A 15,726-nucleotide genomic window follows, 5' to 3' on the forward strand; every position below is an offset into this window, starting at 1 on the left:
CATGTCCTTTCAAAGTTGTCATGGGTTCTGAACATGCATATTATAACACCCTACCACACAGAGTCTTATGCTTAAGTCATAAAACTGAGGTGGCGAGGTATTACAACCTCTAAAAGTAAAATTATATATATTACAGTTGAAAGGAAATTTTATTTAGGAGCCTTTGAAGGAAAATTTAAAACAAAGGGCGCAACGCTCACGTAAACGAAAAACTTATGTACGAAGAAACGTAAGATATATATATATATATATATATATATATATATATATATATATATATATATATGGAAAATAAAAAAGGAGTGTCAAAGATACAAATATTCAATCTCCAGGCTCAACCTACGAAGCCAAGGTTGGCCGGAGAATATTTACATAAATATACATAACCCAAAATATCCCAAAACAGATAAAACAACAACCTGTTTCTCCACATCGACCTCGAAGAGGGACAAAATAAAGTTAAATATACAGAAGAGAATTTAAATACAGAATAATAAACATATAGACTCAAAATACAGAGTCCCAAAATATAACACTTCGCTTGCAGAATGAACTCCAGACGCTTACCGAGGTGCCTCTCGACCTGCATCTGAAAAACAACAGTATCATATGGGATAAGAATCGGGGGTTCTCAGTATGGTTAAGGTGCCCACATATATAATAAATAAGGTCCCAGAAAAGCCAGAGACAATCCTAGAATACCGACACTCAGATTATAAAACTTAAAGGAATAAACTGAACCATAAATTTGGTAAAAACTCACTAAGGTACCTAAGTCACAATATAACTCTAACTCTGCAGTTTACTTTCTGTCTCACTTAACTTTGATCCTTACCACTGACCCAACCAGTCACGGCCTATGGCCCAAATCAAACCAGCTCGGCCTCCAGCCCAAATAAACTCAACCCAGCCTCCGGCCTATTTTCAAACAAACCATCAATATTATCCGTCCACCACCAAAGTACTCAAAACAAAAAGACAATCATAGACACAAGCAAATACAAGGAAAACATATTTAAAGAACAGTTACATCAAGTATCACAGTTACCAGTTAAACAGAATTTATCACATATGCAAACTAAAATAATTATGCACACCCAAACAAAGCAAACAAATGCAACATGATGCATGCCTGTCCTACTGGCCGTGAGCTCAAGTGTCAGTTAAATTGCCAGAACCCGACACATCTAGTAGCTAACCCAGACATTTGTCTCTCTCTAGGTTGCGCATCTCCAGAAGGAACTTTAACGAATGAGAGTGCCTTTCCACTTTCTCCTGGAGGTTTCATGGAGGAGAGTGCCTTTTCACTTTAAAGGAGTGTGCTTTTCCACCTTACAACTAGAGAAGAATGTGGGAGAAACAATACAAAGGAGCGTGCCTTTCCAAGTTTCTCACATCCCCATCACGACAAGAGAGGAAATATTCCGTCCTCAAATTGCCATTCAAACACATTTTTAAGTTAACACGCAAGCGGGTTCGCACCCAGACCTTGCTATCTAGACAATTTCGGCTACACTCAGTCATCGCCAATCTCAACATTCACCCCTCAACTCAGTCACATACAAGTCAAACCTTACCATTTTCAATTCATTATCATTATTTCATCACCATTTCTACACTGCCCCAACCCCAATTTATCCTTCCAAACCTTTTTTCACTTCCAAGTAACCTCCCTTTTCATAGCTTAATCTCGTCACTACACTTAAAACTAATCCTTAGGGTCTAAAAGAGTAAAATAGAGGTTTAGAGGTTCAAAATTATATTTTAAAACACAAAACTCACTTTGCTGATTTTAGGGGTCACGCGTACGCGTGAGTGAACTTTTCCCTGCTCGAGTACGCGAGTTGCTCGCATACGCGAGATGCCCAGCCCAAAAAGGTTGGTCACGTCGCGTGCAGTGGTCGCGTACGTAACATTTCCAGATTGGCAAAAGTGTTGAATGCTATAGGATTTTCAACTTTGCACTCAAAACTTCCGACGCGCATAACTTTCTCGTTTTAAAATATTTTTCATTTGTTCTTCGAACGGTCTAAACTTCATGGATCCAATTTTCATATGAAACAAATTTAAAACAATTTGGGGGTTCGGAAGCCAAGTTATGGCCCGGCAAAGTTCAGTCAAAAACCAAGTTTTCACCAAAGACTTCTAAAGCTCTATTTCACCAATTTCCTTTATCAAAACCAAAGTTCTACATTTAAAAATGACTCCCAATACATCCAGCACAACTCCATATTCAATCACAACCAACCATACCTCAATTTGAACCACTTCATTCCACGAATTCTCAAATATACAAACACAATTATCAATTTATTATCATTCATATGTTCACATTCAAAATCCTCATCCATTAGCATCAAAATCATAATTTATCAATCCATTTTACCAACACCAACTACATTCACATCAGTGAATCATTAGTCTGACCATACCTCATCATTTTAATATACATTGACAACTAAAATCATTGAACATGCTCCAAACACATATTCAACTTATCCTATAGTCATCTAGCCTAAGTTTTCACGATACTGTGGATGTTATATACAAGAAACCAAAACCATACCTTAGTCAATTTTTCCTTAATCCCGGAACACGGAACACCTCAAGCGTTCACCACACCACAAGCTCCACCACTCCAGCTCCTCACCAACGAACCCAGCCTCCAAAGTTCAATCTCTAGCTTCCAATTCCTCAAATTGTCTCCAATCCACAACCAATTTCAATCTAACATCATAATATTCACTATAATCAACATAGAGTTCACTAATTCAACATTTTACAAAGGATTTTGAGGGTGCTTACTTGACCCACAACTCGAATGAGCTAAACCCGACAAAACCCACAAACTAATTCGAACCTAAACACCGAAATCATACAAAATTCAACATGCATTCACATTGAATTTCGAAATTGGGGAGAAGAAAACTGAAACTGAGAGGTGAGTTTCATACCTAATCAAGAACTGGGTTTTGTAAAGCTCGTCGCGCTGGTCGCATGGTGATAAACCCCAATTTTGTGGTTTATCTTGTGTTGAATTTAATAGATTTTATCAAATTTTCTCATATTTATTCAGTGAAATAGCATGGTTTTGTGAATTTCTCCTAAATTGTGCTTAAGAGTGAAAACATGATTTTTAGGCCTTAAAATTACTAAATTTAATTCACTTTAATTCCATTCGATGCCTTGATATGTTTGTTGAGTGATTCCAGGTTTATATGGCAAGGATGGGATTGAAGAAGTAAAGAAAAAGCATGCAAAGTGGAGAATTCATGAAGAAATGAGGATTTGTGAAAATCATAATGACGCGCACGCGTGACCCACGGGTACGCGTGACCAAGAAATTTTACCAAGTGACACGCACGCGTCATCCACGCATACGCGTGACACTGGTCACGTGACCTCATTAAAGGAACACGCTAAGAGCAATTTCTGAGCTGCTTCAGGCCCAAATCCAACTCATTTCTGAAGTATTTGAAGCCAAAATCAAGAAGAAACAAGGGGAAAGCAATTAGGATAGATTAGAAACATGCTTTAGCTCATATTCTAGAGAGAGAAGCTCTCTATTCTCTCTAGAATTAGGGTAGATTTAGGTTAATTGCATCTTAAATTTATGTTTAATTTCTTGTATTGATATAGTTTCTTTTACTTTTTCTTGTTCTATTACTTTAGTTTTCTTAGTTATTCTTGTCAATTTCTTATTTTGGTCACTTTTATGTTTATGAATTCTTTGTTAAGTTTAATTTCTATTAATGCAATTCATGTTTGATGTTTCTTATTGTTTAATTGACTTGTTATTGTTATTTTCTTGCCTTGGGTAGTTGTAGAATTTATTGTTTATTGCAAATTTACTATCCTTTCTTTTTATGACTATCAAGTGTTTGATAAAATACTTGGTTGGATTTTAGAGTAAATTTTTATACTCTTGGCATGGATTGGTAATTTAGAGGCTCTTGAATTGTCTAAATCTCTTGTTGATTGGTAAATGAAGGTTGCTAGTTGGCTTGAAATTTACTAAATCTAGTCTTTCACTATGATTTGACTAGGACTTGTGCACTCAAGTTAATTGTGCTCACTTGACTTTCCTTTAATTGTTAGAGGTTAACTAAGTGAAAGCAATTTTCACTTACCATCACAATTGAGGACGATAATGAGGATAGGAATTTCAATTCTCACTCCTTGCCAAGACCTTTATTAGTTGTAGCTTTACTCCAAAAATACTTTCTCATAACTGATGAGAAGATAATTTATACCATTTTTGGCATTGTTTTTACATAGTTTTTAGTATGTTTTAGTTACTTTTTATTATATTTTTATTAGTTTTTATGCAAAAATCACATTTCTGGACTTTACTATGAGTTTTTGTGTTTTTCTAATTAAGGGACCTGAGCAAAAGTCTGATTCAGAGGCTGAGAAAGGACTGCAGATGCTGTTGGATTCTGACCCTCCGGCACTCGAAGTTGATTTTCTGGAGCTACAGAATCCCAATTGGTGCGCTATTAACTTCATTGGAAAGTAGACATCTTGGGATTTGAAGCAATGTATAATAGTCCATACTTTGCCCAAGATTTGATAGCCCAAACTGGCGTCTAAACGCCAGCCAGGGACCCTTTTTTGGCATAAAACGCCAAAACTGGCACCAGAACTGGAGTTAAACGCCCAAATTGGCATCCAAGATGGCGTTTAACTCTAGAAAAGGCCTATGCATGTGCAAAGCTCAATGCTCAGCCCAAGCACACACTAAGTGGGCCCCGGAAGTAGATTTCTGCACTCTCTGCACTTAGTTACTCAATTTCTGTAATCCTTAGTAACTAGTTTAGTATAAATACTAGTCTTTCCTATTGTATTCGTATCTTTGATCTATTGAGTTTATGCCATATGTTACGTTTTGAAGGCTGGCCATTCGAACATGCCTAGACCTTTTTCTTATGTATTTTCTACGGTGGAGTTTCTACACCTCATAGATTAAGGTGTGGAGCTCTGCTATTCTTCATGAATTAATGCAAGTACTATTGTTTCTCTTTCAATTCATGCCTACTTCTTCTCCAAGATATACTCTCGTACTTAATTCAGTTAAGTCAGAATGAAGGGGTGAGCCGTGACAATCACCCACTATCTTCGTTACTCGCTTAGCCAAGATCCACGAGCCTGACAACCACAAGCGGTCTACATGATGTTCAACGTAGTCATTGGATGACAGCCAGAGTATATTCTCTTGGGTCTCTAATCCACGGACTAAGTCTGTGAGATCAGAACCTTCGTGGTATAGGCTAGAACCAATTGGCAGCATTCCTGAGATCCAAAAAGTCTAAACCTTGTTTGTGGTATTCCGGGTAGGATCTGGGAAGGGATGACTGTGATGAGCTTCAAACTCGCGAATGTTGGACGGAGTGATAGTGTGCAAAAGGATAGAGAGATCCTTTTCCGACACAAGTGAGAACCGACAGATGATTAGCCGTGCGGTAGCTGTACCTGGTATTTTTCATCCGAGACGAGAAATCCGACAGTTGATTAGCCGTGCAGAAACCGTACTTGGACCATTTTCACTGAGAGGATCATACATCTTGCCATGGAAGGGAGCATGCATGATTGGATGAAGACAATAGGAAAGTAGAGGTTCAGAAGCAACAAAGCATCTCCAAAGGCTTATCTGAAATTCCCACCAATGAATTACATAAGTATCTTATTTTATTTTATGTTTTATTTATCTTTTAATTATCAAAACCTCATAACCATTTGAATCTGCCTGACTAAGATTTACAGGATAACTATAGCTTGCTTCAAGCCAACAATCTCTGTGGGATCGACCCTTACTCGCGTAAGGTTTTATTACTTGGACGACCCAGTGCACTTGCTGGTTAGTTGTAATGGAGTTGTGAAAAGTGTGATCATAATTCCGTGCACCAAGTTTTTGGCGCCGTTGCCGGGGATTGTTCGAATATGAACAACTGACGCTTCATCTTGTTGCTTAGATTGGGTAATTTTATTTTATGTTTGAATTTTTTATTTTTATTTTCGAAAAAACAAAAAAAATTTAGTTTTCAAAAAATTCATAAAAATTTTTTAGAATGAATTCTAGAGCTTCATGAGATATGTTGAAGCCTGGCTGGCTGTTAAGCCATGTCTAAACTTTTGGACTGAGGTTTCCACTTTCCATTGTAGAAAGGACATGTCTGTATTTGTTATGCTAAAGCTTGGCTGGCCATTTGGCCATGTCTAATTCTTTTAGACCGAAGCTTTAGACTAACATTGCATGAATCCTAGAATTTTTATTGAAAATTTTGATTTTCTTTATTTTCTATTTCCAAAAATTTTTCGAAAAATATTCAAAAAAATTTAATAAAATAAAAAAACCAAAAAAATTTTGTGTTTCTTGTTTGAGTCTTGTGTCAAAATTTTAAGTTTCGAAAATTCATCATGTGTTCTTTCTTGATCTTCAAGTTGTTCTTGATGATTTTCCTTGTTTAATCTTGTGTTTTTCTTGTTTTATGTTTTTTCTTATTTTTCATATGCATTTTCGAATTCATAGTGTTTAAACATTAAAAATTTCTAAGTTTGGTGTCTTGCATGTGTTTGTTTTCTTAAAAATTTTCAAAAATAAGTTCTTGATGTTAATCATGATCTTCAAAGTGTTCTTGGTGTTCATCTTGACATTCAAAGTGTTCTTGAATTTTGAATTTGCTTTTATTTAGTTTTCAATTTGCTTTTATTTCTTCTCTAAAATTTTGAATTCTAACTTATAATTAAAATAAATTCAAAAACATTTTCTTTTCTTTTAATTAATATTCAAATACTCTCTCTCTCATCTCTTTCTATTTATTTCATTTATTTACTAACACTTCTCTTCTACTCATAATTCGAACCCTTCTCTCTTCTCTCTGTTCGAATTACTCATCTCCTCTCTCTGCTCATTCTTCTATTCTTCTACTCTTATACTCATATAAAGAAATCTCTATACTATGACATAGAGGATTCCTCTTCTTTTCTGTTCTCTTCTTTTTCATATGAGTAGGAACAGGGATAAAGACATTCTTGTTGAAGCTGATCCTGAACCTGAAAGGACTCTGAAGAGGAAGCTAAGAGAAGCTAAAGCACAACACTCCGGAGAGGACCTTACAGAAAATTTCAAAAAAGAAGCAGATATGGCAGCCGAACCCAACAACAATGGTGGAGATGCAAGGAAGGTGCTTGGTAACTTTACTACACCAACTTTCGACTTTTATGGAAGAAGCATCTCAATTCCTGTAATTGGAGCAAACAACTTTGAGCTTAAGCCTCAATTAGTTTCTCTAATGCAGCAAAATTGCAAGTTTCATGGACTTCCATTGGAAGATCCTCATCAGTTATTAGCTGAATTCTTGCAAATCTGTGACACTGTTAAGACCAATGGGGTTAATCCCAAGGTCTACAGACTTATGCTTTTCCCCTTTGCTGTAAGAGACAGAGCTAGGATATGGTTGGACTCACAACCTAAAGAAAGCCTGAATTCTTGGGAAAAGTTGGTCAATGCTGTCTTGGCCAAATTCTTTCCACCTCAAAAGTTGAGCAAGCTTAGAGTGGAAGTTCAAACCTTCAGACAGAAGGAAGGAGAATCCCTCTATGAAGCTTGGAAAAGATACAAGCAATTGATCAGAAGGTGTCCTTCTGACATGCTTTCAGAATGGAGCATCTTATGTATATTCTATGATGGTCTGTCTGAATTGTCCAAGATGTCATTGGACCACTCTGTTGGTGGATCTCTTCATCTAAAGAAAACCCATGCAGAAGCCCAGGAACTCATTGAAATGGTTGCAAATAACCAGTTCATGTACACTTCTGAAAGAAATCCTATGAATAATGGGATGACTCATAAGAAAGGAGTTCTTGAGATTGATACTCTGAATGCCATATTGGCTCAGAATAAAATATTGACTCAGCAAGTCAATATGATTTCTCAGAACCTGACTGGAATGCAAGCTACATCCAACAGTACTAAAGAAGCTTCCTCTGAAGAAGAAGCTTATAACCTTGAGAATCCTGCAATGGAAGAGGTGAATTACATGGGAGAATCTTATGGAAACACCTATAATCCTTCATGGAGAAATCATCCAAATTTCTCATGGAAGGATCAACAGAAGCCTCAACAAGGCTTCAATAATAATAATGGTGGGAGAAATAGGTTTAGCAATAGCAAGTCTTTTCCATCATCTGCTCAGCAACAGATAGAGAATTCTAAGCAGAGCCTCTCTGACTTAGCAACCATAGTATCTGATCTATCTAAGACCATTCTCAGTTTTATGACTGAAACAAGGTCCTCCATCAGAAATTTGGAGGCACAATTGGGTCAGCTGAGTAAAAGAGTTACTGAAACTCCTCCTAGTACTCTCCCAAGCAATACAGAAGATAATCCAAAGATAGAGTGCAAGGCCATCAATATATCCAAAGTGGCCGAACCTATAGAGGAGAAAGAGGCAGTGATTTCCAGTGAGAAAGACCTCAATGGACGTCCACTGACCACTAAGGAGTTCCCTAATGAGGAACCAAAGGAATATGAGGCTCATACAGAGACCATAGAGATTCCACTGAGCTTACTGTTGCCATTCATGAGTTTTGATGAGTATTCTTCCTCTGAAGAGGATGAAGATATTGTTGAAGGGCAAGTTGCTCAGTATCTAGGAGTAATCATGAAGCTGAACGCCAAGTTATTTGGTAATGAGACTTGGGAAGATGAACCTCCATTGCTCATCAATGAACTGAATGCCTTGGTTCAGCAGAAATTACCTCAGAAGAAACTGGATCTCGGAAGGTTCTTAATTCCTTGCACCATAGGCACAATGACCTTTGAGAAGGCTCTATGTGACCTTGGTTCAGGCATTAACCTCATGCCACTCTCTGTAATAGAGAAACTGGGGATTTTTGAGGTACAAGCTGTAAGAATCTCACTAGAGATGGCAGACAAATCAATGAAACAGCCTTATGGACTTGTAGAGGATCCTTAGTGAAGGTTGAAGGCTTTTACATCCCTGCTGACTTCATAATCTTAGACACTGGGAAGGATGAGGATAAATCCATCATCCTTTGAAGACCCTTCCTAGCCACAGCAAGGGCTGTGATTGATGTGGACAGAGGAGAGTTAGTCCTTCAATTGAATGAGGACTACCTTGTGTTTGAGGCTCAAAGATCTTCTTCTGTAAACATGGAGAAGAAGCATGAAAAGCTTCTCTCAATACAGACAGAGCCCCCACACTCAACTTCTAAGTTTGGTGTTGGGAGGCCACCATTAAGCTCTGAGTCTCTGTGAAGCTCTCTAAGAGCTCACTGTCAAGCTATTGACATTAAAGAAGCGCTTATTGGGAGGCAACCCAATGTTATTTAATTATATTTACTTTCTTTTTATAGAAATTTGTTTTCCATTGCCATGTTATGTTTTCTTTAGGTTGATGATCATGTGGAGTCACAAAAATAGCTGCAGAATTAAAGCAGAATCAAAAACAGCATAAAAAATAGCACACCCTGGAAGACAGGCTTACTGGCGTTTAAACGCCAGTAAGGATAGCAGAATGGGCGTTTAACGCCCTGTCAGGCAGCATTCTGGGTGTTAAACGCCATAAAAGGCAGACAGACTGGCGTTAAACGCCAGAAAAGAGTGTCTGGCTGTCTGGCTGGCCTTAAACACCAGAATTGGCAGACAGACTAGCGTTTAACGCCAGAAAAGGGTGTCTGGTTGGCGTTAAACGCCAGAAAGGGGTATCAGCTTGGCGTTTAACGCCAGGAAAGGCAGCAGAGCTGGTGTTTAATGCCAGGAAAGGCAGCAGAACTAGCGTTAAATGCCAGAAATGGCACACAGAGGGCGTTTAAACTCCAAAAAGGTGCAGGGAGCAGAATTTCTTGACGCCTCAGGATCTGTGGACCCCAATGGATCCCCAACTCACTATCTCTCCTATTCACCCCTCTCTATAACACCTTTCCCTAAATACTCTTGACCAATTACATCAATACATATTCCCCAAAAAACATTCACCTATCAAATCCTACCCTCTTCCCCATAATCTCTTCACCACTCACATCCATCACCTATTCCCCAAAAACCCATGATAAAATCCCACCTACCTCACCATTCAAATTCAAAATATTTTCCTCCCAAACCCAACCCCCTCTTACACGAATTCCCTCTCTCTCTTACCCTATAAATATCCCTCATTCCAATCTTCAATTTCACACATCATAAACACTTAAACCCCCCTGGCCGAATTCAACACACCCCTCTATCTCCTCCATTTCTTCTTTTTCTACTCCTTTCTTTCTTCTTTTGCTCGAGGACGAGCAAACCTTTTAAGTTTGGCGTGGGAAAAAGCTCTGCTTTTTGTTTTTCCATAACCATCAATAGCACCTAAGGCCGGAGAAACCTCTAGAAAGAGGAAAGGGAAGGCAATTGCTTCCACCTCTGAGTCATGGGAGATGGAGAGATTCATCTCAAAGGTCCATCAAGACTACTTCTATGAAGTTGTGGCCAAGAAAAGGGTGATCCCCGAGGTCCCCTTCATGCTCAAAAAGAGTGAATTCCGGAGATCCGACGTCAGGTTCAGAGAAAAGGTTGGGAAGTTTTCACCAACCCCATCCAACAAGTCAGAATCTTAATGGTTCAAGAGTTCTATGCTAATGCATGGATCACTAAGAACCATGATCAAAGTATGAACCCAAACCCAAAGAATTGGCTCACAATAGTTCGAGGGAAATACTTGGATTTCAGTCCGAAAACTGTGAGGTTAGCATTTAACTTGCAATAATGCAAGGAGATCCTTATCCTTTCACTAGAAGGGTCAACTTTGATCAAAGGTTGGATCAAGTCCTGATGCCAGGGCATCTTGGCCAGTTTCACTGACCTTTTCTTTACTGTTTTTAGGTTAGTTTCATGCATTTCTTTAGGAAATAAGCTAGTTTTGGGTAAATATTCACTTATGCCTTGACTCAAGCATACATTGTGCATTTTACATGATTTCATGAGAATTTTGCATAAGTTTAGTGACAAATATTATGTTGCATTACTCATGACTTGGACTAGAGCTTTGATGCACTTTGTTGCTTGATTTCAGGACCAAAAAGAAGCAAGAAAAGGGGAGGTAACTTGCAAGATTAATGAGAAAAGTGATTGCCAATAACACTCTCAAAAAAGCCATCAATGCCCACGTTAGAGAGTCACGTTAACCAAGTTAACGTGAACTCTAACGTGGAGAAGAGAAGTTGAGCCAACGTTAGTGACACTCAACATTGTCACTAACGTTGGCAATTACTCATAAGTGGCCACGTTAGAAGCCACGTTAACCTAGTTAACGTGGCCTCTAACGTTAAAGGGGAGAAGAGAAGCCAACGTTAGTGACACTCAACATTGTCACTAACGTTGGCCTATGGTGCAAAGTACCACGTTAACTCCCACGTTAACTTGGTTAACGTGGGAACTAACGTAGAGGATGAAGAGTTGTCGACAACGTTAGTGACACTCAACATTGTCACTAACGTTGAAGCAACCACACAACCCCCAAGAGTCACGTTAACTTCCACGTTAACTTGGTTAACGTGGAAGCTAATGATGAGAAATGAAGAATGATCCAACGTTAGTGACACTCAACATTGTCACTAACGTTGGGATGGCTAAAAGATTGCCACGTTAGAAGCCACGTTAACCTAGTTAACGTGGACTCCAACGTGAGACCTAGGGGCACATTGGAACGTTAGTGACAATGTTGAATGTCACTAACGTTCTCGAAGGATGGCAAAGGCCACGTTAGAAGCCATGTTAACCTAGTTAACGTGAAGCAAGAAGGGGCACACTGGAACGTTAGTGACAATGTTGAGTGTCACTAACGTTCTCGAAGGTTGACAAGGCAACGTTAAAAGCCACGTTAACCTAGTTAACGTGGGTTTTAACGTGAGGCAAAAGGGGTGCATTGGAACGTTAGTGACAATGTTAAGTGTCACTAACGTTCCCGAACTTGGACTTTCACTAAATGATTAACACTCCTTACGCCCTGAGCTTAAGTCTCTGCCCACTCCACACTTTCTCTCTGCAAGTAAAGCCAAGCCCAAATAAAGAAAGGAACTGCTTCAAACTCAAGATCCAAAGGCCCAAGACTTGAAGAGTGAACTAGAACTGAGAAGAGTAGTATATATAGGAGTAGCTTTGAATTGTAAAGGAGTTCTGGAGGCTGAAGAACTACTCTCTGTATTTTACTTTCTTTGCAATTTCTAGTTTTATGATGTATTCTCCATCTTTGTTTTCATCTTCAAGAGCTATGAACAACTAAACCCCTTTCATTGGGTTAGGGAGCTCTGTTGTAATTTGATGGATCAATACTAATCTTCATTATTCTTCTTCTATCTTTTCTCTTGATTTTACTTGAAAGCTTTCGATCTTCATCCAATTGAGAAGTTATCTTGGAAGAGAAGCTATTCAAACTTGGATCTCTTTTGAACCTTGGAAGAGGAATGAAGAGATCAAGCTAGAAATGCTTTCTCATGCTGGACCAAATTGGGTTTGGATGGGTATGTGACTGTAACCCTCTCAATACTTGGTTTGGGAAATGCATGTGGTATAATCAGTGACCATACTTCATCTCTTCTCATGAGCAATTGACCAAGGAATTGGCTATTGATCAAGATTTGAGAGATTGAATTGCAAGGAATTGCAATTCAATCACTTAAGATTGCCAAGGAGATCAATGAGTGCATTGATTGAGAAAGAGATGAAAATGAACTTGATCCGGAGAATTGCAACATCTCCTAAGCCCAATGAACTCCCCATCTCTAATCTTACCCATTCTCTTTAATTTCTGCTATTTACTTTTATGAGCAAATCCCCCATTCCCATTTATAATTCTGCAATTTATTTTCAGTCATTTACTTCCAGTCCTTTAATTCTAGCATTTACTTTTCTGTTATTTACATTCCCGCCATTTTATTTTCTGCAACTCTCAACCCAATTTCTGGATTCGCTCAACTAGAACATTCTTCTAATTAAAGTTGCTTGATCAATCAGTCCCTGTGGGATTCGGCCTCACTCTATTGTGAGTTTTTACTTGACGACAACTTCGGTACACTTGCCGAAGGAAGATTTGTTGAGAGACAAGTTTTCCCCGCATCAAGTCCTCATGGACATCTGTGTGGAAGGAGCTCAATGGAAGAGAGACTCCAAAGGCAAGCCGGTTCAACTAAGAAGGCTTGACCTCAAGCCTGTGGCTAGAGGATGGTTAGAGTTCATCCAACGCTCTATCATTCCTACTAGCAACCGGTCTGAAGTTACAGTGGACCGGGCTATCATGATCCATAGTATCATGAATAGAGAGGAAGTAGAAGTTCATGAGATCATACCTCTAGAACTATACAAGGTGGCGGACAAGCCCTCCACTTTGGCAAGGTTAGCCTTCCCTCATCTCATCTATAACCTATGCAATTCAGCTGGAATTGTCATAGAGGAAGCCATCCTTATTGAAGACGAAAAATCCATCACTAAAAAGAGGATGGAGCAAACAAGAGAGCCCACTCATGGACCTCAAAAAGAGCATGAGGAAGTCCCTCATCAAGAAATCCCTGAGTTGCCTCAAGGGATGCATTTTCCTCCACCCAACTATTGGGAGCAACTCAACACCTCTTTAGGAGATTTGAGTTCCAACATGGAGCAACTAAGGATGGAGCACCAAAAGCACTCCATTATCCTCCATGAAATCAGAGAGGACCAAAGAGCCATGAGAGAGGAGCAACAAAGGCAAGGAAGAGATATTGAGGAGCTAAAGCACTCCATAGGATCTTCAAGAGGAAGAGCTAGCCGCCGTCACTAAGGTGGACCCATTCTTTAATTTTCTTGTTCTTATTTTTCTGTTTTCGTTTTTATGCTTTATGTTCTGTCTATGTTTTTGTCTTTATTACATGATCATTAGTTTTTAGTGTCTATGTCTTAAAGCTATGAATGTTCTATGAATCCTTCACCTTTCTTAAATAACAAAATATTTTCTGAAAAAGAAAAAGAAGTACATGAATTTCGAATTCTATCTTGAAAATAGTTTAATTATTTTGATGTGGTGGCAATACTTTTTGTTTTCTAAATGAATGCTTGAACAGTGCATATTTTAGATAGTGAAGTTTATGAATGTTAAAATTGTTGGCTCTTGAAAGAATAATGAAAAAAGAGAAATGTTATTGATAATCTGAAAAATCATAAAATTAATTCTTGAAGCAAGAAAAAGTAGTAAAAAACACAAAGCTTGCGAAAAAAATGGCAAAAAATAAAGAAAAAGGAAAAGCAAGCAGAAAAAGCCAGTAACCCTTTAAACTAAAAGGCAAGGGTAAAAAGGATCCAAGGCTTTGAGCATTAATGGATAGGAGGGTCCAAAGGAATAAAATCTTGGCCTAAGCAGCTAAAATCAAGCTGTCCCTAACCATGTGCTTGTGGCGTGAAGGTGCCAAGTGAAAAGCTTGAGACTAAGCGGTTAAAGTCATGGTCCAAAGCAACAAGAGTGTGCTTAAGAACTCTAGGCACCTCTAACTAGGGACTCTAGCAAAGCTAAGTCACAATCTAAAAAGGTTCACCCAGTTATGTGTCTGTGGCATTTATGTATCCGGTGGTAATACTGGAAAACAAAGTGCTTAGGATCACGGTCAAGACTCATAAAGTAGCTGTGTTCAAGAATTAACATACTGAACTAAGAAAATCAATAACACTATTTAATTCTGAGTTCCTATGGATGCCAAACATTCTGAACTTCAAAGGATAAAGTGAGATGACAAAACTGTTTAGAAGCCAAAAGCTACTAGTCCCGCTCATCTAATTGGAACTAAGCTTCATTGATATTTTAAAATTTATTGTATTTTCTCTTCTTTTTATCCTATTTTGTTTTTAGTTGCTTGGGGACAAGCAATAATTTAAGTTTGGTGTTGTGATGAGCGGATAATTTATACCCTTTTTGGCATTGTTTTTACATAGTTTTTAGTATGTTTTAGTTACTTTTTATTATATTTTTATTAGTTTTTATGCAAAAATCACATTTCTGGACTTCACTATAAGTTTGTGTGTTTTTCTATAATTTCAGATATTTTCTGGCTGAAATTGAGGGACCTGAGCAAAAGTCTGATTCAGAGGCTGAGAAAGGACTGCAGATGCTGTTGGATTCTGACCCTCCTGCACTCGAAGTGGATTTTCTGGAGCGACAGAAGCTCAATTGGCACACTATCAATTGCTTTAGAAAGTAGACATCTTGGGCTTTGCAGCAATGTATAATAGTCCATACTTTTCCCGATATTTGATGGCCCAAACTGGCGTCTAAACGCCACCCAGAGACCTTTTTCTCGCGTAAAACGCCAGAACTGGTACCAAAACTGGAGTTAAACGCCCAAACTGGCATCCAAGTTAGCATTTAACTCTAGAAAAAGCCTATGCACGTGCAAAGCTCAATGCTCAGTCCAAGCACACACCAAGTGGGTCACGGAAGTGAATTTCTGCACTCTCTGCACTTGCTTACTCAATTTCTGTAATCCTTAGTAACTAATTTAGTATAAATACTAGTCTTTCCTATTGTATTCGTATCTTTGATCTATTGAGTTTATGCCATATGTTACGTTTTGGAGGCTGGCCATTCGGCCATGCCAAGACCTTTTTCTTATGTATTTTCTACGGTGGAGTTTCTACACCTCATAGATTAAGGTGTGGAGCTCTGTTGTTCTTCATGAATTAATGCAAGTACTATTGTTTCTCATTCA

Source organism: Arachis ipaensis, chromosome B8 (genome assembly GCF_059453495.1).
Source record: "Arachis ipaensis isolate K30076 ecotype BB chromosome B8, ASM5945349v1, whole genome shotgun sequence".
Classification (NCBI taxonomy): domain Eukaryota; kingdom Viridiplantae; phylum Streptophyta; class Magnoliopsida; order Fabales; family Fabaceae; genus Arachis; species Arachis ipaensis.